Here is a 6,014-nt window from a genome sequence, read left to right on the forward strand (position 1 = left end):
AGGCGGGTCTCGAACAATCCACTCAGGCAATTCACTCGGGCAATCCACTCACCTCAGCCTCCCAAGGCGCAGGATTACAGGCTAAGTCACCAAGCCCAGCTAGTTTTAAGTTTTAAAACATTGCTTTTAAAGCTTAAAGCAATGAACTTTAATAAGAGGAAACATTTTCATCGAGTTTTTAAACACTTAATAGGAGTTAAAAGTATTTAGGCTAATAATAAGGTTTGTTTTGTTTCAATTAATAAGTGTTTTCTCTTATTAACCTCATTGTCCTTTAAGATTTGGGATAAGACCGGGCTCGGTGGCTCAGCCTGTAATCCCAGCACTTTGGGAGGCCAAGGCAAGTGGATTACCTGAGACCACAGGTTCAAGACCAGTCCGGGCAACTTGGTGAGACCTTGTCTCTACAACAAATCAAAAAATTAGCCAGGCATGGTAGCATGAGCCTGTAGCTCCGGCTACTTGAAAGGCTGCAGGGGAAGGATCTGCGGAGCCCAGCAGGTCAATGCTGGGGTGGCCATGAGTGTGCCACTGCCCTTCAGCCTGGGTGACAGAGTGGGACTCCAATTAAAAAAAAAAAAAGATTTGGGGTAAGGTTTGTCTGCATTTGGCAAAGGTCACATGTGTCCAAAGACTGATGGACAATGACAATAAGACAGCCCCTTGCACTGGGAGTTGCCAGCGAGAGCCTGGCCTTTGTGAAATTGCATCCTTGCTCTGATCCCACACGTCCTGGCTATTCCTGGAATTGTTTATCATATCCTGCTAAGCCTCAGTTTCCTCATTAGTAAAGTGAGAGTAATACCACTGTGTTAGGTTGTGTTGAGGGTTAAGAGAGTCAGGGTGCGTACATAAGTCATCTGGGATACCATGGGGTAAGGGAGGGAGATATTTGTTGATGACTATCTCCCCCTCTCTTCCCTATACTTCAGAGGTGGCCTCTCCAAATCATGCTCAATGCTCACTCTTTAAGACTCAGGTCAGGCTTTAGTGCTTACTGGAAGCCTACCCTCCCCCTCACCTCCCTCAGGTTTCACTGCAGTCCCTCTTCTGGGTTCCTACAGCCCTCCACATGCTCCCTCTCATGCATCCTTGAGATGGTCTGACTGGGAAATCCTGGAGGGCAGGGACTGGGGCTACTTGCCTGTGTGCCCTCAGTGCCCATTTGCAATCAGACACCATCCCTTTCTTCCCTGTTCTGCTCTGCGCTGCGGGGAACGACATTTCCCAGGCTCCCTGGCAGCAGCAGGCTTCTGGCTAGTTTCTACCAGTGGGAGAACTGGTAGGAGATGGGAAAGTGGGAAGAAAGGAGAAACCAGGATATTTTTCTTCCTCCCTTTTCTGTTTTGGGGCATTTGGGAGCAGTGGTTGTGTCTCCCCTGATAGTTCCTCTCCATGATCCAGCCCTACCTGGCAGCCCTGGTTGCTGATAATACAACTTTGCTCCCTGTGTCTTTCTATCCCCAGAAATGGACAGCTTTCTGATGCTGAAAAGCTCTGGCTTGAGTTATTGTTTCCTATTTTAGTTTCTCAGCTTTCCCACCTTCTCTTTGTGTGTGTGTGTGTTGGAGTCTCACTCTGTCACCCAGACTGGAGTGCAGTGGCCGCTCCCGGCTACCGCAGCCTCAACCTACTGGGCTCCGGCGATCCTTCCGCCTCAGCCTTCCAAGTAGCTGGAACTACAGGCGCGTGCTACCACACCCGGCTAATTTTTGATTTATTGTAGAGATGAGGTCTTGCCAAGTTGCCCAGGCGAGTCTCGAACCCACGGGATCAGGCAATTCACTTACGTCAGCCTCCCAAGGCGCGGGAGCCACCAAGCCCAGCTGAGCCACCAAGCCCGGCTTCCCACCTTCTATGTAACCAATTCCTTATACTAAATTTCTTCCATGTGAAATGCCTGGCATGGTTTCTTTTTACAGAACAGAGTAATACATTCCGTGCTCCCATCCTATGACACAGCATGTGGTAGAATCTTAGGAAGGTCTTTTTGGATGAGTGCATTTTCCATTATAATAGTCCCCAAAAGGTGAAATTTTGTTCAACTTTTGTAGGCTTTTCCCTTATTCCCCACTGCCACTTGTTTTTCATAATCTTAGCAATCCAGAAGCATGATGAACAGTTAAAGTGAGAGCCAGCCCCAGAAAATTCACAACCAAATCTTTAGAGTTCTTGAAAATTCTGTCCAGTTCATCTCTATTTCATTTTCTCAAGCCCCAGCTTCTAATTGTATCTATCAGTCTACATAACAAATATAATCAGTGAGTCAAAATTATCCCCAAGCCTGCCCTTCTATCAATCACAAATCATGAATGAAAGGAACAGTTTCAAATGGAAGAATCAGCTCTGACAGGCCAGCTCTGTCCCTTGGCTCTGTTAGACTCTGCACAGAGGTGGGATCTACACACCTCCCAGCAGGTAAAAAGGCAAGCGAGTCAGTTCCGATGACAACCTGTTTGCAGTGGTGTTCATCTTGAAGGAGGCTTAAAATGACTGCTAATTTAAGAAAAACAAGGCCTGATTTCAAACGACTGGGAAGAAATGGGATTAGAGGTTTCTGAAGATGTCAGTGACCTGGAGCTTGCCAGGGAAAGGCCACACCCTGTCCCTGTGGTTGGCCTCAGGGTTCTGGAGACAGATCTACTTGAGTTCAAATTTTGCCTTTGCTAATTACCAGATATGGGATCTTGGACAAGTGTTTGACCCGGTTCAAGTCATAGTTTTCTTATCTGTCAAACGGGCACCTGCATCAGGACAGAGGGCATGCTTAACAAAGGGTTAAGCCTATAACCTGAATCTATTCCTTGCCATGAAGACCAGTCAAAGACCCAGGCCAACCCTTCCTTGGGTGCACTAGCTCTGACTTAACTGCCTAGTTTTTAAAAACCAAATTTTCCTGTGCTTCAGAGAAAAACATAACAACAACAGAAAGTAGAGAAAGCCCCAGGGTCTATCTCGGTTAGCATTGCCCTGGCAGTGGTCTATGCACCCTGGCTAGTCAGGACGCGGCTCCATCTGCCCTTCTTTCCTACCTTCACTGGTGATGAGCAGGGTTTCTTTTCCAAGCTTCTCCTCGCCCTCTCCCTTCCTCTCACTCATTCTATCTTTCTCTCTCCTCTCCCCTCTTCTTTCTTCTCCCTGCTCTTCTCCCCTTCCTCTCTCCTCCTCTCCTCTCTCTCATACTTCCACCCTCCTCTGCCCTTTTCTCCTCTCTCTCACCTCTTCCTTCCTCTTCCTTCTGCTCTTTCTCCCCCCTCCTTTCTTCACACCCCTCTTTCCCTTTTCTCTCCTCCTTCCTCCTCTACTCCCTTCTCTCTTCCCTCCACCTCTCCCTTCTCTTCCCCTTCGTGTTCTCTCAATCCTCCTTTCTCTCCTCCCTCATTCTCTCCTCCCTTACCTCCCTGGTGATATCATCTTCCGGCCTCAGAACTGGGGGGGGGGGGGGGGCGGGGGGCAGCCTAACTGCTGCATCAGCTCTGGCTCCAGCCTGGGCCTCCCTCCCTCCCCAGACAGGAGGGGCTGCTAGGGTCCTGAAAGGGGTCACATTTGGCCATTGGAGGGTGGTAGTGAGTGAAGGGGATAAGGCATGCTGGCCTTTGCAATCATTGCTCTATCACATTTCCTCTGGCCTCATCCTGCCCACCCTGCTGCTGCTGAGCAGTATGGAGGATCACTCTTCTCCCTTTTCCCCACATCCACAGCCACCTGGATGTGCTCACCTCCTTTGGGAACTTTGTGAACTCACTGCCTAGGACAGTGGCTCCTGCAAGCTCCCTTCTTATCTCTCTCTTCCTTCCTGTGACCAATCTCTGGCCCTAATGTGGGCCCCTCACTGCTTCCTCTCTGAACTACTTGAATCTGAGTTCCTCTTCCCACCTTTATCTGTCCTGTCAACAAGGGCCGAAGTGCTTTCCTGCTCCGTTTTCCCATAGGGGCAGAAAAGTGTGATAATTTTCCTCCCCATCATAAAGGTCATGGTGGATACTCCCAGAACGAAAGACAGGTTCACAAGAGGAAAGCATAACCAATTTATTTAATCAAAGTTTTTTTGGGAACCTTTAGAAATGAAGACCCAAAGACCCAGGGAAGACTGTTTGTAGGTTTTAGGTTAGATGGGGAGTGACAGCCATGTAGAAATGTAATTGGACATAAAGGGTATGATCTAACAGTAATAGACTGAGGGGAAAACCATTAAGTACTGTCTGTTCAGATCCTTCTTGGCCTTTCTGTTGTAGCATTTCCTCCTCCCAGGTATGGGGCAGGACCTCGCTGGAGTGAGGGTCTTACAACCTTATGGGACAAGAGTTGGTCAGAGAATTTCTGAAAGGTCTGCTCCTAGACAGAAAGCCAGGAGGAGGTTAGAGCAATATTTCTAGGCTTCATGACTTGCTTTGGGGGAGAGGAGTTCTAGTTTCTGTGACCCACCTTGGGGAAGAGGAATCCTGGTTTCTGTGACTCACTCTGGGGGAGGATGAACAAGAAAAGACAGGAGGGCAGGAGAGGGTCAGGAAGACCTTGGTTCTGAGGCTGCTTCTGAGAACTTCTGGTGTCCTTTAGTTCAAAGTACTCAGCATACCAAAGCACTATACTTTGGAATGTGCAGCATCCCAGGTCACATTAATCTGTGCTTGGAAGCTTACGCTGGCTCCCACGATGCACCGACTGAGGCCAAGCAAGGCATTCACAACTTATCCTCATCAAGATGACAACCCTCCCAGCTCTCCACCCTCCTCTCTTCCACCACAGGCAGGCACTTGCCCTCGCATCTTTCCCCAACTCTCCTTGCTGTTTTCTTCCTCATGCCTCTGTGCTTGCTTGTGCTGGTTCCGAGAGAGGACATAGAAGTTGGTTAGCCAGACAGTGAGGAGGAGACTTAGCACACCGGCAGGAACGCCCCCTGTATCACCCCCATTACATAATTGTTGGCTGAGAGTATGGTTAATGTGGTTAAGAACATCCTATCAACCCAGGATGTACTGTTAAAAGGGACTTTTTGCTGCTTAAACGCAGGCGCCGTAGCTTAACTAAGTGTCCTAACTTGACCTTGGCTTATTATAATATCATGAACATAGCATAGCATTGAGGTCCCCCTCCCCCATGGGCTTTTCTGTGGTACTTATGAGTAATATTCGAGATGTAGTAAGTTTGGTCAAGGACCTGCATGCACAATAAGAATTGGGTCTCAGGAAGTAAGGGGCGGATGAGATGTAAATGAGAGAAACACCCTCAGAAAAGATAAGATAAAAATTGCTAAAAACCTCCTAGCACCAGGTAACACATTTTGGGCCCCCTCTCTTTCTGGAGAACTTTGTTGCTTAATAAACTCCTTCTTTCACTCATCCTTTTGGTGTTCACGTTCCTTAATCTTCTTGGTCGTGGGACAAGAACCCAAGGTTGCTGGTTTAATCTGATGATGGAGTTAAAAATTCCTGCAACAGTTCTTTCTCCACTGTCCCCTGTCCCCATCACCCACAGCCATTCTCCAGGGCCTGCACACCCCCCCCCAATCATGAAGCTGCTCCAGATAGGGCAGCATCACTTTTCTTCCAGGACTCATCAGACACTGGCAGTGCCCCTGATACTGCATCAGCAGAAAGACCCTGCGTGGTTCACATGACCCTTGAACCCTTGACCTAGTTTTTCCTACCTGTGAAGATGGACTTGGGCTTTTGCTTGAGAGTGTGTGGGGGGTTGTACATAGGTGGATGAATACATTTAAAATGATCATGTTGACCGGGCTCAGTAGCTCAACCTCTAATCCCAGCATTTTGGAAGGCCGAGGCAAGTGGATTGCCTGAGCATGCGGGTTCAAGACCAGTCCCGGCAACGTGGCAAGAACTCATCTCTACAATAAATAAAACAATTAGCCAGGTGTGGTAGCACATGACTGTAGTTCTGGCTACTTGGAAGGCTGAGGTGGAAGGATCGCTGGAGCCCAGCAGGTTGATGCTAGGGTGGCCATGAGCGTGCCACTGTACTCCAGTCTGGATGACAGAGTGAGACTCCAACTCAAA

This window comes from Carlito syrichta, unplaced genomic scaffold (genome assembly GCF_000164805.1).
Source record: "Carlito syrichta isolate Samal-C Ts95f unplaced genomic scaffold, Tarsius_syrichta-2.0.1 Scaffold305874, whole genome shotgun sequence".
NCBI classification, from domain to species: Eukaryota; Metazoa; Chordata; class Mammalia; order Primates; family Tarsiidae; genus Carlito; species Carlito syrichta.